Raw genomic sequence first — 19,575 nt, 5'->3', positions numbered from 1 at the left:
AAACGTGAATACTGAAGACCAAGGTAAGAAAAAAAAGAAAAAAAAAGGATTTTATAACAAATCCCTTTAAAAAATTAGCAGTGTTTTAGCACTTCAGGTGATCTCACTGCTAATCTCCATTCGCAGATAACAGAAATCCAATATCCTTCAAGCAACCAGGTCAAAAGAACAGTTCAATAATTACAGGAGTCTTATATAAGAATCTGTAAAACACCCAGGAGCATAGGGTAGTTGAGGAAGATTAAAGAAAGAAAGTTTGTTTATAGATTTCATTTTTCTGCCACAAGAATCTAAGTAAGCTTAAGATGGTGCCTCTCTCCCTATACAAAGTCCAAAAAGAAAGTTATTAAACATAGTTCTGTGAAACGAGTTATGTTTTATATATATATTCAGAACCACTCAAGCTCCATCTTCAGGCGAATGGTGTGCAAAATATTTCTGTTAGTCTAAACAAAATTCTGTCTCTTCTATCTTCTTAGACTGGCCTGTTGACTGAACTAATGCAACACTGACCATCTGTTAATTCATACTTATTAAGTGTCTGATATCAAACTTGGTTTCTAAAGCTACCTTAGCATCAAAACTAAAAACCGAAGAGTTCTGTGAAGTAATCTATTTTTTCACAGTTGTGTCCATGCATAAAATACAGATCTTTCACACTCCATGACTTGACTTTTTTTCCTCATTAAATAGACCGAATGAAAGGTTACTGTTTTATTAATATATGATTCAGATAAACCAGATATCAAGTCATTTTTCTTCAAAGAACAGGAATCTTTCAATATCTGAAAATGAAGATAGTTTTTAGAAATAGGGGAATGTTATCTAACTCTAAAGTAGAAAAGTACCTTGAGTCAATGGTGCAAAGTTGGGCTTGTGATACTATAAAGTTAAAAATTCAAAAGGTTAAAATATTCCCAAAGAATTATTTCTTAAAAGAGATAGAGACTGACGCCAAATCCAAACTGCCAGAATTGGTTTTGGAAAATCTAGCCTGCGATTTCTGAATCCCTTGATAATGGTGAAGGTACCATGGAAGAGGGGTAGCCACCATATATTGTGTTATCAGCAGCTGTGCTGAGAAATACCTTCACCTGGTCGAGGAGGCTGGGAGGACCTCTGGGATCCAGCCTCAGATAGCTGTTCACAGAAGACTATCCACAGCTCAGTATTTGGCTGCTTTCTCCCACTAGTTTCTCCTCTCTCACTTGAAAAACACATTACTATTTACCTTGCTGCTAAATTAAGGTAATATCACACAACTCTCAGCTGTGGGGGCACCTGACTGCACAGGTTGATGCCCCACTCTCTTGAACCATATCACAGCATTTAAAACAGGGATGAAATAACCCACTCTGGGGCAAGGTAGTAGAGAATTTGCAGATTTTGTGCATTCAATAAATTCTATACATCAGTCTTCTAAATTTCTAAATATCACTTTTCTACACAGAAGGATCCAATAAGAAAATTCTTTGCACACAATTCTAGTTTTTAAGGAAGATTTTATTGTTACAGAAATATTTCAGAATCTTCCATAACCCCCAGCCTCACTCCTTGAAATGAGCCCCAGAGCTGAGAACAGCTCTTTATTTCAGAGAACAGTTCTTTAGTTTGGATATAGCTCCAACTTTTTTAATGTAGAAAAGTAAGATGTTGCAAACAGTACTTAAACAAACATACAACTTAAGTATCTGCATTGGATGATTACTGTTATTCTCTCAATTTTTTCCTGTATTGTTGGATTTGACATTGAGACTTTAGAAGTCTAAGATCTCCTTTCTGTCAATAAAGTCCTTTTTAGCTCTAAGGCCCTTAAGGAAGTGGTTCACTATGTCTGTGTAATTCTTTTCACACTGGGGCACTAATCTGTTATCCAATAACTTCTGACTACGAGCTCTCAGTCACAGCTGAGGCTTCTAAAAGTGCTCTGTTGCTGAGGTCAATAGCAATTCCTTACAACTTCCACAGGAGCAGCCCAGGGCAGAGATCTTTCAGAAGTCTTATCTCACGTGTTGTAGCTAAGTTTGGAAGTCTCCTAGACTCCTTTCTCTATAAATAAAGCACTACAAAATGTAAATTATTTCCTCCCAAATAATCAGGAAGAATGGCAATTCATATGGCTTATTACATCTTATAGATTAATATTTAACTCCTAAATAAGACCAGATTAATAAACGGCTTCCAAGAGCCACAATATAAGATGAACTTGCACTAGATACGGAATACAGCAGAGAAGAGAAACAATGGTTGATTGTCTACAAGAGCAATTGATTTGGACTTGAAGAAAAGCACAAAAAGCAACAAAATTGCTCAGAGAAGAAGTCCAGGTTATTCTCAGCTAGATTCTTAACTGTATGTAAATTATGTTGCCCTGGTGAACTTAAGCATGAGTATCTGAACCTTGTATGAGCTGAGCATCATTGGGCTAAAACCTTCTGGTTTTCCAAAGCAGAAACAAATATCTTCTCAGTAATAAAATAAATAAGATACTTTAAGGGTTATATCTAACTTCTTCTTAAATTCATTTATAATGCTGCAGTCCAAAGTTACCTCTCTGGTATATACAGCAAGAATATTATATGGTTCTGAAACTCATCACATTAATGCATCTTTCTTCTTTCAGTAACATGATTCAGAAATTGAGCTTTTTCCCTAGCAATTGCATCTTATTTTCAGATCCTCTCTCTTAGTTAATGACTAGTATATTTAATTTAAACAGTGGCAAAAGCCTACCATTTTGCTTTTAAATGATTGTCTGGATAATAATAATAACAATAATTTTATTACTATACATTTTCCATGAACTTTTTGCACTGCACAGGACTCTGATGAAGTAAATGAGGCAGCTCAAGCTTTCAGAGGAAAAGGTGTCTATTTTCACATGTGGAACATTGTAAGCATAGTAACTAAATACAAAGCCCGGTTCAAAATTCAACACACCAGTCAAAAGCATTGGTTTGTTACACTACCTTAACAACCTGCAGTACAAAAATAGACACAGATGATGAGCCTCAAAATGAGTGTGAGCTGAAGAAATATGACAAATAAAATGTAGCAGTTGTCCCTCATCGCATTGTCACATATACAGAATATAATTTGAATGTTGCATATTAACAAGCTTGTCCATGAACAGCGAAACTGATACAGTGCTGTTTCTAATGGATTTCTGTTTTATTTCCCTTTAAGCTTTCTATCCCAGGACTCCTAGTTAGCCTGTTTTGGATTGTTCCTCATGATCACTGCACTGCACCTTCCAATGGTGGGAAGGGGGCTTGCAGCACATGGGCTCCTGACCCACTTGAGCCCAACAGGCTATGCACAGCCCCTTGCTTACAACTCCACAGAGTCATTAGAGTTTTCTTTCTCTGTTGTACAATTTATGTGGTTTTTTTTCCCTACCCACCTGTGGATCTCCATGACACTTCAAGGCACTTCTGTTGAAATTCCCTTGCAGGTTCAAGAACTATTGAGGTGGGAGGAAAGAAAGGTTGATGATGAGCAAACAGATGGCAACGACCATCAAAAAACGCCACATTTCTTTTGGAAGTTGTTCTAAAAATGATCCAATAGTACTACCTTGGGAAAGTGATGGATGCCACTTTGAAACCAAGCCTCACTGAACACTGCTTCACTATGAGGCCTGTTCGAAAGTTTCTTATTTGTTTAATACAACACAACCTCAAGAAGCACCAGAGACTTCATACCCATGAGAGATAGCAGAAGAAAAGCTGAAGTTTAATAGTACACTTCCTTAGAAAATAGAAAACCAAATATATTTATTTAATCTGATTTTATAGACATTTTAGAGGTCTCCACCAAACATACAAAACTCTCAACTGATTCCAGAGAAGTTATAAAGTCACTACAGTATCCTTTGAATCCCAGAAAACGTACAAGCTACAAGATCACATATCTGCAACAATATGAAAATGAGACAATACAGAAATAATAAAACTCTTTAATCAAATACTATTATTTTGAAAAACTACTGTGTTTTCTCATTATGTGAATAATTCTTGTGGAACAACTCTCTAATGTTAACATTAACTGAAAGGTAAGAAGAGATAAGATTGAAAATATAACTTCAGTTGTTTTGATATGTAGCAAATAACAATCAGAAGAGGCAGAAAATGTATTAGGCTAGGGGCATGTATAGGAGAAAAAAAAGAAACAAACAAACAAACATCCAAACACATGATTCAAAACCACAAATCTGATACAGAAAACACTGTTATTAAAAATACATGAGAGAAAAAAAAAAAAAAAGGAAAGAAAACACACACACCTTTAAAATCTGCTAGGAATCAATCTACACTAAGTATGAAGTTTCTGAAATATTAACATTTGTTCATACATACTGTCTGTGTCATGTGTGATCTAGTTGCTAACTAACATCTAATAATTGAAATTATAGTGATTTTCTTACTGAAACATAATGCATTAAAGATGTTTATTATATTTGTTGGTCTTGAAGAGCACTGTTCAATACTTCACCTGAGAAAATTCCCTTTTCAGTATTTCAGAAATACTTTCTGAAAGACCTAACATGCATGAGGAACTTAAGAGCTGCGAAGAAAAGCAGTGAACCAAATGGCTGCATATGGCCAACAATGACAGCAAGGAAACACCGTAAGAGACTAAGATATTCTTAGCTTATATCTAGAGGAACTTCATAGAGCTATAAAGAAAATCCTTTTTCATCTTCCAACTGTGAAAGAACAAAGCATAGAAAAAAAAAATGGTAATGTAGTTCAGGTTAACCACATAAATGTTGCTGACACATCAGAGAGATTTAGTATTACCATTGAAGAAAATGATATATTCACCTGTTTGCTGCATAATTTGGCACTCATTAATTAACTGAAGTCATAGAGACCGTATTTCTAAGTCATGTAAACATTTTTGAGAATCTCAACTTAATGTCCTTATCTAGGCTTTGATCTGTGAGTTTAATTTTTAATATGTACTGCAACAATAATCAGTGTGTCCATTCTAGCCACTTGCTTTTTTTTTTTTTATGTAAATAAAAGTCTGAATGTAGTACATACTGTATTTCAACCACCTTAGCAGAAGTCATATGTTACTTGTTTGTTTGCCTACCAGGTGCTATGTTTGAGGGAATTTCTGTAATAAAACTGTTGATCCATTGGGAACAGCCAGAGATTAGACTCTTAAGTAGCAGAGATCTGGGGACTCTAATGTATATTTATGGCATTGTATACAATGGAGTAACAATGGGTCCTCCCTCAGAGCTTTTGACTTTTATATACACTTCCACATATTCATACACACATTTAGAATATATTTTAAACAGATACATATATACATGGAGGGAGTGATACATACATTTGTATGTTGGGTAATATCTAATAAGGAGAAAAAATGATTGGCAAGAGCCTACCCCTTCTAGCAGATTCTCTTTTAATTCTTTTGTCATTTTTGAGAATAAAGGCCAGTTAAGCTTTATTTCTGCCAAATCTGTGTTCCACAGAGAAGTGTTCTAGTATTGTTTTTTGATTCAATGGGCATAATGCAGAGAAAGAGGTTTCTATTTGCAGAGGATCATCACATTTTTAGAAGCAATACTGCTGTTATCTCAAGAGTGGCCCATTAAGTGTAGCACAGCAGTGGGGGAACTGCTTCTGAAATGTCATCAGCACTTCTTTTAGTAGAAAGTGTGCTTAAAATAGCCCTGTACACCTGACCTGGTATTAAGATTTCAAATAAGAGAACAGAAAAGTTTCACAGATTTGTTTGGGATTTTTTTCCTTTTATGTGTGTTCAATTTTATTCACCCAGACACAGGGCTGGATTCTCCTTAAGTTTTGTTACTTATGATCCAAAATAATAACTTCCATACCAAGTTTTTTTAATAATGATTTAAATGCAAATCAGCAGAGTGTCTGATCAGACCAAGTCTCCTGAAAGTATCAGTGGCTGGAATGCTTTCAAAATATTTCAGAGTTATTTTCTTTTTGAACACAGAATGCTGCTTCTTGTAGCTCTAAAAATGCTGCTTCTGTAGACTCAACATAAAGCTCAATAAAGTCATATTGTTTTCAGTGGGTTTTGGAATTGGACCCAGGTCTTCCAGTTTGCAGGTGCCAATTCTTAGCCAGCCCGCAGGGAAGTTACATTTGTTTTATTGCAGAACTACTGTGGAAAACCTTTCACATTGTGAATACTCCAGATGAATAACACACAGCATTTAACATTAAATACTTTGTGTTATATATTGGAAGACGTCACATTTATAAGTTCATCTTGTCCTACTTCTACCAGTGGTCAGCACCAGAGGAGCAAAAGGCTGTAAGATGAACATACTGTCAAGCAGGTCAGAAAGCTGACCATATTACTGTCTTAAAATATGACCATTAGCATCCCACAGTCATTTGTGGAGCAGCATTTGTTGTAATAGGTGCCGATCCTGCTGTGAAAGGATGAAGTACATGTTACTGACTTGAAGGGAAGAAAAGACTTCGTGCTTCAGTTGGATGTAAGAGAAGTGGACTGAGTCTCTGGAGGAAGATCATCTGGGTTGCAAGAAGAATGGCTCAGTGGTTACCTGCTACACAAAGACTTCAGAGAGTCTGGTGCAATTTCCTACCTGAACATGGGTCCCTGGATAATTTTGAGCATTCATGACAAGTGATATTCATCTCTGAGAGATAGTTTTCTAGTCTAAGTTAAGAAAAAGTCTGTCTTGTGGACAATAGCAAGAGAAAAGACCCCCAGAAAGTGAATCACCTTCACATACCTCTGAGAGATTTTTATTTTTTATTTTTTTTTTTATTTCTCTGGAGATGCCTGTCTCTTAACATTTATCACAGAGGGAGACTTGGACAACTAACTTTAATTAGACACCTATTAATGACATGACTAAAAAGCTGGATCCATTTAAGTATTTGTGGAAGCTAAGCCTTGCACTATGAGGAGCTGAATTTGTGTCTCTGCATCTTAAATTTTCACCTGTAAAATGTGACACCTGCCTCACAGTGAGACAGTGGGAGGTGAAACTTTAAAATTTATATGATGTTGTCAAAATGTCAGTAGGGGACAGAAAATCACTTAACTTAAATAGATAGAAAAGGATGCTGGAGGCAATGAGCCCCAGTCCCCAAAAGGTATGAACTGAATGTTCGTATTCTAATGTTGTTGGCATTTCTACTAACTAAAGGAAAAATCTAGAGACACAACTAAGTTTGGAGTTTGAATGAACTGGATGATACTTCAAGTGCACTGTATGAAATGTCTTAACTATTAATATTATCGCTTAAGCCACAAAATCCACGTTTTCAGTAGCATGAAGTGGATGACACTGTTTATTTGTATTCAGCCACACTGGATTTTTCAAGACAAATATTTCAAGGCATTTTTAGGGCAAAACTGTCACTAAGTCAGTTGGAATTTGTTGTAGCAACATTCAATTTTTTTTTCATTCTCTATGTGTTAGATACCATAGCTTATCTCAAGACCTAATACAACCTATTTTTAATTATTCACACCCTTCGGCCTCTAACTGTAATCTGCCTCTTTCAATATTAAAACATCAGGGTACAGTTCAATTATTTATGGTTTAGATATGAAGCAAATGTGGAGTCTTTTCTCCTTTAGAAATATGTCCATGATTTGTAACATCACTAATGGAAGGTATAACACAAGCTTAAAAGCTTATATTTATCGTGTGGTTCCAATCTAGTTTTAGTTTCATAATATTATATTAAAAAAAAATTGTCTATGACTACAGTCATATTAATGCACATCACAAAGTTACTAGACCTGTATGGACTCCAGTTGGGGGGCCAATTTTGCTAGTTTTTCAATGCAACAAACTCTGCAGTAAATTAACATAAAATATTAATGGCAAAAATGGTGTGTGTGAATAGACCAAGCTTTGATTATATGTACATCAGTCTGAAATCACAGTGCACAGAAAAGGTGTTTAGAATCAAATATCTCACTCTGGAACCAGCTTTGCTACCATGGTTAGTTATACACTTGTTTAGACTATCTGCAATGTTTTTATGATGAACAACAATTTCAAGAGAAAAAATAAGCAACAATTATCACATTCTGTCACATCTAATGTAAAGTGAATGGTGGAGATACAATATTTCAAGCTGTGTTCTTTTTGCTCTGCTGTTTTTAGTATTTTTCTCTCTGCCTAATTTTTCATCTCTTTTTTGCTTCCTTCCCATGTTTTCATCACTTTGTTTGTTTACTCTGACTTCCAGCATTATTTTTTATCATTTTTCTTCCTCTCAGGCAATTTTTTTTTTCTGGTTCTCATGATATTTCAGCAAGATACAGTTCTGAGAAATATAGTTGCTACTACTATGCTGCTGGAATGATTCCTGTGTTGTGGTCTCTATCAAGTTTGATCTCAAATAACTGATTATAGCAGTCCTAAGGGTATAATTGTAAATGTGCACTGTGGATATGATTGAAGGAGGAGCCTGTAATTCCCGATGAAAAAAATCAGAAAAATAAAGGAAAATATTACTTACACAAAGTCTTTATTAACTTGTTTTCTAAATATTCTTTAATCAGGCGCTAAAAATTATTTCCTAAGCCACCAAGCCAATGGCCATTTTTATTTTAATTTCTTTGGCCTTTGAACAAATTAACCATTTTTCTCTTTGAACAACTTATTTTAGGCAAACAAATGTACTTGTTTAGGGATCTGAAATCAAAGGGGTGGTCTTTGTCCTGTGTGGTCTTTGTCCTTATTTTCAGTCACAAGCAATTAATCAGTGATTGTGTGCGTATCTTCTGAGACATTCTGCTTTAAAATCACAGTCATTTAAAAAGTACTCAAATGCAAAACGTCATCCAAAACTGGCACACTTTCCAGTTATCTGCAAAAGACTAAATAGAAGATTTGAAACACAATAGCTCCTGGGTTAGAATCTTGTATGCTGTATTAGCCTTGAGCAAAATTTTACAGTGCCACTACTTAACCTACAGGCAAAATTTCATAATGGGAATACTCAGAGATCTGTAGCTGTAACCAGTACTACTGGGCACCAGTATAATATTTCATTTACACTTCTTACAAAGCAATTTTTGTTAATCTTGCTGCATGAATGAAAAATCTCATCCCATAGTCTCCAATTCACTACCCCCATGAACTCATAAAAAGGTCTTTTAACCACTGCTGTGATTTTCAAGTGGAAATAATAAAATGGCAAGAGTTAAATATTAATATTCAGTTCTCGCATTGTGCCTTTCTTTGATACCAATTACAACTTGAACTTCACCTAACTCAAAAAGACTGCAGACTTCACTCAATTAGCAGTAATAGGATTAAAACATAGCTTTGGAACTGAAGATTTAAATAGGAAAAAAAACTCGGCAAATGTACACTACATGTACCAAATTAATCTCAAAATAAATATGCAGCCCTGGGTGAAATAAGTGGAATGTGGAATGCTAGAGGTGTGGGGGTTGTTGTGGGGATTTTGGGCTTTCTTGACAACCTCTGCAAGTTGCATTGCTTTGAAAATGATCATGGATGTAGCGTAACACTATATTTTCTTCCTTTAGGTTTATGGACACTAGAAAAAGTTGCTGCCATTCACAACAGGTATTGTCCTTTGAAGAACACCAAGGCCATTTCTGTCTGTTACACTTTTCTCTATTACTAACTTTTTATAGTTCTCAGTTTTGTGGATTTTAAGCAGTCTCACTTATTATTGCATTCAAATAACTGTCTCTTGAGAAAGGATAAATGTGCCCATTTGTAAGTGAAAGCTGTTATGGAGACTAAGCCTATGTTTCTGTACTACAGATTTGACTATCAGACAACTGAATTTGTGGAAGAGAATTCTTGTCTTACTTTACTGATGTTGAATTCTTTGTGGTTTATTTTGTATTTGCATTTGATGGGCAATGAATCACTTCATTTTCACTGAATTTTGAGTATCTGCCTCTACAGTGTGTGATACAATGGCCCAAACCAAATATGTTTTCTGGTTTAGGGAGTACATTTTACTTCTGATATAAAACTGAAATGTCCTAAAATTCCCTGTCAAATCAAACCTCAGATATAAAGAGCTGTTTCAATCTTTTTCTCAGAGGCAAATATAAAAGGTTCACATCATGTTTTACTCATCAAAAACTCATACAGCAGGACATTTGAAGTATAGCTAAAAGATCCAGAAACAGCTGTGAGTTAGGACAGATGCAAAAGACACATGTATTTTTTTTTTTCCTTCCAACTCGTGGAGAAAACAACCCCAAGATTGCTACAGGTTTTTGTTGACAGCAACCATGTGCTTTATTTCTGGAAAAATGCACTTCAGGAAATACCAAAGAATGACTAAATACCCTTTTTCAAAAAAGTACAAGAAGATGGTACATAGATTTAGAAATGAGCATCAGTGGTTTCATATTTCCAAAAGCTGGCCCTAATATTATGACAGATAAGAATTCCATGAAATAAAAGAAAGGTTAGTCCTTTCATGGATAAAGCTGATATACCCAGGAGGGCAAAGACCACTTTGTATTTAAGTTCACTAATAAAAAATTTTCATGGGAGTGGATATAATGGTGATAAGTATGAGAATAGATGGTGTAGTCAGGATCAGAACATGCCAGATATCAACAAGGGTTTAGAGGAAACAGAGTTGGCAATAAAAAGAGCAGAAAGACCATGACGAGGATACAGAGAGGTAGCTCATATGGGCTACTTATTGCAGCACTCCAGAGTACCAAGAAAATGGCCTGTTCAGCTCCAAGCCTTCAAAATAAGCAAGAAGTATACTATGACATGAATCAGATTGGCTTCACCTCTGTTGTTTTGCTGGACTGCAGGTAATCACAGATGAATCATGACATCTTGACACTATTTCAGTCTGATTTCAACTACTTGTATAGGCTATCTGGAGTTTTCATTCATTTCAATCTCTTTGCCTCTCACTCCAACAAAATAAGCTAACCTGAAATCAATTGATCTATAAATTGCAAAGTTTCAGTCAGTTTTTTGTAGCAGACATTTTTAATGTTGTGCCTCTGGAAAAGTATTACTTTCCTAAGTTTTGAAGTGCTGGCCTCCACAGGTCCTAGGTCTTTGCTCAGAAAATAATGCACAGAAGCTAATTCAATTATAATACAGCTTTAAATGAACTTAACCTTGTCAGCACTGCTCAGAAAGTAGACAGGCCACTTAATTAGACAAGATCATCTGCCTCATGGTAAAATCATACTGGACTTTTGAGGATGGCTGGAAATAATTTTGAATGAATATGTGAGATGCATTACCACCATTCCAAGGCTGGTAAATGGCAGCTGAGATAGCAAAATTCTCCCTCTACACAGCTGGATCACAGCATACCCCAGAGGTCTCTGGAACACCAAAGTAAAAATTTCACTATCTTCTTTCTAGAGTTTGATTTAAAATGTCTTCTTCATAACAAAGAGAATCACCTTCTCAGATCTGTCCAGCTACAGAAGTAACCAACACATGAAAAAGGCTGTAGAGGTTGATCAGGACAGAATCGGAAGTGATAAATCCCACTTAGATGAGGAGAGGAGAAGGAAAGAATAAACACAAAACACAGAGACTTCAGCCATTTAGGGATGGTTGTCATTCTTTATGAAGATTAAGGGACTTGTAGCTCTGCATTCCTATATTAATCCAAAGGCCAGCCATTGTACAAGCTGCCAGAGTACAGGCTTCCAGACACTGCACTTGTGATCAGACCCTTGAGCTAAATGGACTCCCATTTCCATGCCAGATTTTTTCTGGCTCTGCTATGTTAACTTTACGTGACAGATAAGCAACAGCTGATTGTGAAGATATTTAGAAACCATTTGAGAACAAAGAGACCAATAAAAGAGGGCAGTTGAAGGGTAGTCTCTCCTGCAATGGACAGTTTACTTGTATATTGAAAGAATGTAACTATATGAACATTTTTCAAAATAAGAAAGCTCTTGTAGTAAGAGATAAGGGTCAAACTGTTGGACAACTTGCACATCTGATTTGCTTAAGGAGATCTACGTAAACTGCAGAGAAAATGAACTAAGACTCACAGAATAATGCATGAGGACACAAAGTCTTTTATTATTAATATATTAATACAGTTTAAAAGAAAATAAATAATCCTGAGTTTTCTAGGGAGGTAAGGGAATCATAAACACTACAGGGACTTTGCCCCTAGCATCCAGTAATTTATACATTTTTTATAAAAGTCAGAGTTGGTTTGAAGTCACAAGTAGACCAACCACTGTTAAAATTATTAACTTTTTCTTGTTATGCCCGGGTCCAGTCTATGCCATCAGATTCTCGGTTTTATGAGCAGTATAAAATTCAGACATAATTTCCAGTTAAAAAGGAAACCATTTCATCTGGGTCTTCATAACAACCAACAGCTTCTTCCCTTAATTTTTTTTTGTAACTCAGTGACAATTCTGATATCCAAAGTGGCAACTAATTGCCCTGACAATTAAATGGTAGTGCCACAGCATAGCCTTTATACCTTTGTCCTAATAAATGTCAGTTGAAGCTCAACTGCTCACTTCAACAGATGCTAATTTAGGCTGAATATTGCCAGCTATACAGAGGGAGAATTTTTGCTCTAAATAAGATTAATCTTACAAATGAAGTGTGGGTTTCCTTCTTATAAAAAAGGTCATTGGTTATTCATTAAATCTCAATTACAGGTTTAACAAACACTTGCATAAGAATCATTAGTATCATCTGTTATGTAATTACTAATATAGTGTATAATTCTTAATATCTGAACAGGCAGGTCTCTTCAAAATTCAATTACTATAGTCCTTGTCATAGAGAGTAGCAATACTGTTTCAAAGCTCTTTTTTCCCTAGTGACCCTTCAGCTTGACTACTACTTGCTTGGCTGCCATTTGTCAGTTCAGGAATAGCACGACTGTCAAGTATAGACTTATATCAGACTCCTAACTTCCATCATTGTTCTTACCTTTCTACTGAAGTCAACAGGAAGCTGAGAGGCCTGTTATGCTGTTAATCCTGGACTCGAATTTCAAAAAACGCTGATCTGCTTTGCAAGTCTGTGGAGCTACTTCATTTTCTCTGTGACAAGAAGCTGAGCCTCCTTTCATTAACACTGAAAAAGCCTGCACACTCTCCAGGTAAGGCCAGCAGTCTTTACGCTACCATTCTGTACTTTAAAATTACAAAACCTTTGTGAATCCAGTTGGGACCTGTTAATATTCCCCATGGAAAAACAACAACACACCTGTTTATCCCTCCTTGCAAATGAGTTCTGCCCCTTTTTGCACCACCCATCTTGAAATGTACACTGAACTGCACATGGCTGTAAAAAGAGAGGATTTACAGGACTCTCAAGGTATCATTTTCTTCATAAAATTTATATGCTTGGGAATGGCAGTGGGCACTGAGCCCAGAAGTCATGGAAGAGCCCATATTTTTGTCAGTAAATGCTTTACCAACCACAAGAACATGACTATTTTCAAAATGCCAATTATGAACTGTCCCAGGACCTTGTAACTGCCAAACCTCATTGAGGGAGAGCAGTAGTTGGCATAGGCCAAAACTGTGACAAGTACCTTTCTAAGAGGTGCAGAGAGGATCACTGCCTGGATATGTCCTGGACACACTTAAATGTGCAAGTGTGGACAGACTTCTCAGAGCCCTGAGCTGAGAATACAGGGGAAGAAATAAAAAGATCCTATGATAAAAGCATGACCACTTCTCTTCCTACACCTCTCTTCCACACTCCTTGGCCTCCTTCAAACAAAGAAATACAATACATTTTAGACTAAACCATCCTAATAGACAGCTTCAGGACCTCAGAGAATTGTTACCCGTGATTCTAATTTTGAGTCAAAAATCAAATTTTGATCCAGCATTAATGCTTTCTTCAACTGATGAAGGTGATGGCCCTGCTGAACTTACTCTCAGTAGCAGCGACATCAGTGTTTCCCATGCTATGGGAATTATCACACAGAAGTAGGTCAACAGCTGTACTCAGATGTGAAGAGGTGTGTGCAAGAATAGACATAGCAAAAATAAAAGGTCTAAAAAAATGACAAAAAGTGATGAGGTATATGGGAAGAAGAATAGAAACTGTGGACTTTACACACTGTAAGGTTAAAAAGATGAAGTCTGTGAAGTTTAAAAAGGAGAAGAAGAGATATTCTAAAAGTCTACAAAATAATGAGTGAGCCTGAGGATCCTACAAAGATGTCTCTATTTTTTTCCCACTTACCTGTATTTTTTCCTCTCTATTCTGCTCCTCCTCTTTCCAGATCTTCAAAAAAATATTTTGCTCTCCATTCCATTTCCCATTTCCCTCTTATTTCTGAACACCATCACCTCATTTCTACCTTTCTTCTTCTCTATACACTCTTTTTCATGATATAAATATCAATATCAATCTAATTATTTTATTAATATCAATAAATGTAAGTATTACATTAAAATAGTACATTATAGTCCATAAAACTGAAAAGCAACATATTTCAAATGACTGCTGTGAAAAAATCTATGTGAATTAAGTGAACACAACTGTGCCGCTAGAAACTGCTCCAGCAAACAGTTCAGGAAGACTTTAAAAGCATAATAACCTTAATTACTTGTGGTAATTTGACATAAAATTAAATTTTAACCCTCAAGCATCAGCTCATAAGCTAATTTTAAAGTGGAATCGAGAAGGTTTGAGACTTTCATCCTTTCTCTGAAGCAAAAGACATAGAGGTGGAAATCATTTGACTTTACATGTGTGAGAAAATGAAGATGCCTACATCCAAGCTAATTATCTAGACTTTTTTCAGTCAACATGAAGAAAAAAAGGCACTTTGAGGGTTCAATCCATCTTACTTGAAAGTAAACGCCCAAGATAAGCCAGATAAATGGGGTCTTAAAAGGGCATGCTTGCTCCCACTGCCCACAAAAAGGTGCTAAAGCATCTCGTTCAGATTTAGACACTTGTTTCAGAGATAGGGAAGATCCCAAAGAAGGATTCTGAAACAGATTATTGAGCTGTATGGGTAGCTGGTCTATTCTGGCTTAAATATCTTTATATTCCTGTGTGCTGCTAATACTTCATTTACACAGGAGATGTGTGGCAAAGCCCCAAGATGGTGTCACTACAGAGGCAGATGAGATATATACCTGGACCCAAAAAGGATGTTCTTGAATATATAGTGCGTCTTCATGCTTTCAAATGATGTATATTTGTGGGAGTAGTAAGACACTGCCATCCTGTTCTCCCTTTTATACTGTTTCCTAATCTATCAAAATCTATCAAAGTATATACTTATCCACCAAAAATGAAACAGGCTATGGGAAGTGTTTGCACTGCTGTATGAAACAGGGGGAGTCACTACAACTAACAGAGGACATAAAAAAAGGAACTGGAAAGATGTCAGTGTAGCAGGTACAGGGTAAATGAGACTCCCTACACAGGAAATATAAGGCCAGGCAACCCAGGACTTTTAAGTATAACAGATATTTGTGACTTTCAGAATAGTGTGAAAAAGCTATGACTTCCCACATGGCAATGTCTGAACCGGACTTATTCTGGTTTTAAATAAAAAATTTACCTACAGAAAGTTTCTGAAATAGTAACTATTGAAATTAAGCCCCAGCAGCTTTAAAACAACTCTTTCCAAAATAAATGTAGCCATTTATAGACATGTTTGTGAGAAGCTTACCTCCAAGCTTTCTCAGTGTACCAGGTCACTGCAATAGTATTTTTCTCCCTAGCCACTCATCTAGATGATTGTGGTAGGGTGGGGATTTTAAAATGGTTAACAGATAGACCCTTTTGCAGAGCTTTTCTCAGTATATGCAGTCAAGAATCACTCTGGCCTCACTGGGAGCTATTGGAAAAGTATTTGTCAAATACCTACCTTGCAGATGCCTGAAATCAGGTGAAAAGACTCTTATCCAGGGACTCCAGTTTCAACTGCCAACCACTGTCCCCTGCACACCTCTGCTGTGGGTATTGGAGAGCCTATTCTCAGCATTTTGGTGTCTCTACAGCTATTGATGGCTTTCCTGCAGGTCACCTTTAAAGTTCATTTTACATTAGTTAAACAGATGGTGTTCCTCAACTCTTTTATGATAATTCATATATTTTCATACTTTAATAATTTTCTGGACTCTTTGTCTAGTCCTTACCTTCTTACCAGATCTGGGGAGATCTGACTTGACACAGAAACCAGTAATGGTCAGACCAGCCCCAAATACACAGGTACAACAGTATTCCTGGTCCTATTAAAGCAATATTTATTTATTTATTTACATGTTTAGATATACACATTTGATTAATTATTTTGCTGCAATGCTGCTCTGGCAGCTCATTTTAAATTTATCAAGGTCTTTGACTCCCAAGTCTTTGACAAAGTTACACGTTCCCAGGATAAAGTACTCGATCTTGCTATGGCCTGACAGAGCTTTTCATTTTCTGCATTTTTTTGTACTTCTTAATAAAATACACATTTTTCAGTTACACACACAGTTTGACAATTTGAAAAGCTCGTGCTCTTTCATACTGGTGGAATTTTTGTACACTCTTTTCTGCTTCTTCAGCAAAGAAGTCACTTAAACATGTAAACTGTTTTCAGTAGTTCATGATATATTCATGTAGCACTGGACCAAGAACTTACTCTTGTGCTACTCCAAAGGACTATGCTGAAATCAGTAATGACCCCCCACTTCCAAATCCATTTTTACATCTGCAAGTTATTTAGTTAATTAATGCAATTATCGCATGGAAAGTTAATTTGCCATGGATACTAATCAAACACCTTGAAGAATTCTGACTATATTATATTAACACTCTTACCTCTATCAACAAACTTGAAACTGCATCAAAACACAAAGTTAGTTTGACAAAATCAGTTTTACACAAGCCACATTCATCTTTCTTTTGTTCTTTGTTGAGCAAGTCCTATATCTGCCATTCTTTTGCTATTTATGATGAACAAGCTGTTCACTCTTTTAAAATATTGCCATAACAACAGAGTTCTTCCAGTCATAACACCTTCTCACCAGGGAAGAGTTCTTGTTTTGAATTTTTGTATTTTAATGAGCATTTCTGGTTTTAGCAATTATAATTCTTATAATATACTATTGTTCTTTTTACCTAAAAGTTGCCAATGGTCTTTACAAAGGACATACACAAACCTGAACTTGCGAATACACAGTCCAACAATGACAGCCAAACGGCATGCCATGGAGAAGGAGAGGCTGGAAAAGGAATATATATATTAAATAATTTAACCTTCACTCAAACATATCCATTTAATGATGAGAGAAGGAACGAGATAACTGGCAACCTGATATGTTAAATAATACATTTGCTTTGATTGATTCCTTGAATAATAAAAAACTAAAATTTCCAAAACTAACATTTGATGAAAGCCATTCCTAAAGAAAAATTTTCCTTCAAAGTGTGTTTCTAGTCATTGTCTAAGCTGAACGTTGACTAAGATACTGGAGCAGTCCTGAGAAAAGGGCAGCAGGGCATAAGCACAGAGAGTAGGAACCTGTCCTTTGCTCACTGATGGAAGGATGGAACTTCTCACTACATGTTGCTCAGTACCTCATCAGGCACTCATTCAAGAGCAGAAGTCACACTTTTTGAGTCATAAATGGCATCCTACTTTCCTCTGCATTTTCTTTCAAATTTCCAATCCAGATGTTTGCTAAAGCCAAAGTTTCTTCACTTATAGGGCTTACAAATACTGCAGGAGAAAATGTGACAGCTCTTTTATGGCTTCTGCTGTTTCTATAGGTTAACCTGCCTTCTTAGGGAGTACAGGTGACTCTCCTTGATCAACACAGAAATTAATCTAGATCCAGGTTTTGCATCACAAAAAGAGGCCCCAGCATGAATATCAGACTTTGAATTGTCTTCCCTAAGCCTTTGCTACTGTTTTTCTAAAACACCAAATTAACCCTTTCTTGCTACCTTTCCAAATCCTTGATCTCAAAAACTGTGTTCTCAATTGTATTTTAGGACAGCTCTTCACTCAAAATGGCTTCCTCATTAGTTCTCATTCTGAGCAATGAAAAACTGCTTTAAGATATTTTTATCATTTGACTGCCATCTAAATGCATTACACCTATCAACACCAGAACTTCAGTCCATGCAAAGAAAACATGGGATTTTCAGAAAGGCGTAGTGATCTGTCCTTTCATGCTGTTAACCCCAAATTCCCACCTTAGACTTTATAATCCCTCAGAAATTTACAATTCCTCCATTCTTCCTAGTAAATCCCTTTTCACCTTTCAGACAGACAACAAAAGACATATTGGCTTTGCTGTGAAGCCTCCAGTAGAAAATTTACTCAATCATAAGTCTTGTTACAGAGCAATGACAATCAGTCCTTAATGGCATGCTGGCAGCCCACAAATGGGTAAAAAGAAATCACGTCTAGAAGTCAACCTGCGTCTAGGAATATAACTTAAAACACTGCTATTTAATTATGGGTTGGGCATGATTTCTTGTCTAAAACCTGAAACCTGCCTTTCAAAAATTCCTCTGGTAACCTGATCTTCTTTGAGACCTTTTGGAGATGTTGCTTCTTGTCCGCCCTGACTTCTGCAGAGCTAAATTTTTAGCTTTCTCTATTTTTTTTTTCTACTTCTAGTATTTCTCTCCAGTAATATTAATATATGACCTTCCGCATCTTTTTTGTAATTACGTCTTTATTCCTTTCCTCTCGTTGGGTTTCTCACCATTTTCCCTCAGCCCTTCCAGTTTCCTTCTCTCCCATTTCCTTCACCATTTCTCTGTGCCATCACTCCCCTTGCTTTACTTTTCCTCAGCCCCCTCCTTACTTTTTCTCCACCTTTTCCCACTTCCGGTGATTTCCAACCTGCAAAGAAGTGTTCTCCCTACAGGTTCTTCAGCAACCTTTGATTACACGCCAGCCCCTGCAAGCGAGCTCCTCCAGCATCTCCATTTGCCCCAGTTAACCCAGAGACTTCCAAAGAGTTGGAAGGGATTTGCCTTCCAGCAGGAGCCATAAGAGGGTCAGCACTGCCCTGAAAAAATCAAAGCAAAGAGAGTCATTTTGCCAAAGTGGGGAGATTGGCAAGAGGACATGGTGCCAGCCATATGCTTTCTCATTTATGCTCCCCCAATTAAAGCAGCCTGTAGGGAAAGTAGCTTGCCACTGTAGTGCACTGGTATACTGACCCCTCTGAGTGCTTGTTAGCGCTCACCATACTCAGCATTTCCTCTCATTGATTGATAGGATGATACATGTGTGTGTGGCAGAGAGCAGATTCATTACAGCACATTAGCCAGACAGGCAGACAAATGCCCACAGGGGCAGAAAAGCTGTAAGGAATAAATAAAAACTTTATTATTTTTCTCAAACTTCTTTTCCCCAGGCTAGAGTGAGGAGTACTGGAGGAACAGAAGAGTGAAGGGAGCCCAGAAGAGAAAGGGAGTGGCAAGAACTGGAGGGAAAGTTCATTAGCAGCCAAAGAAAGGTTTAAAATATTCATTGCTGGATTCAGAGTTTGGATAGCAGCTGAATCTCTACTTATCTTTTTATTTTCCTTACCAATGCTAAATGAGAAAGAAAGGGTCAGTGTATCAGATACCAAGCT

The 19,575-nt window shown here is 36.6% G+C and overlaps 1 protein-coding gene across 2 annotated transcripts in view; it reads right to left on the bottom strand.

Moving 5' to 3' along the window:
- TFEC (transcription factor EC) overlaps positions 1–19,575 on the bottom strand; it is a 135,951-nt gene that overhangs the window by 71,974 nt on the left and 44,402 nt on the right. The window lies entirely within an intron of this gene.

The sequence above is a fragment of the Streptopelia decaocto genome (assembly GCF_964273445.1).
Source record: "Streptopelia decaocto genome assembly, chromosome: 1".
Taxonomy (NCBI): domain Eukaryota; kingdom Metazoa; phylum Chordata; class Aves; order Columbiformes; family Columbidae; genus Streptopelia; species Streptopelia decaocto.
Note: the sequence above shows the minus strand (reverse complement) of the source record. Positions and strands in the feature narration are given on the sequence as shown.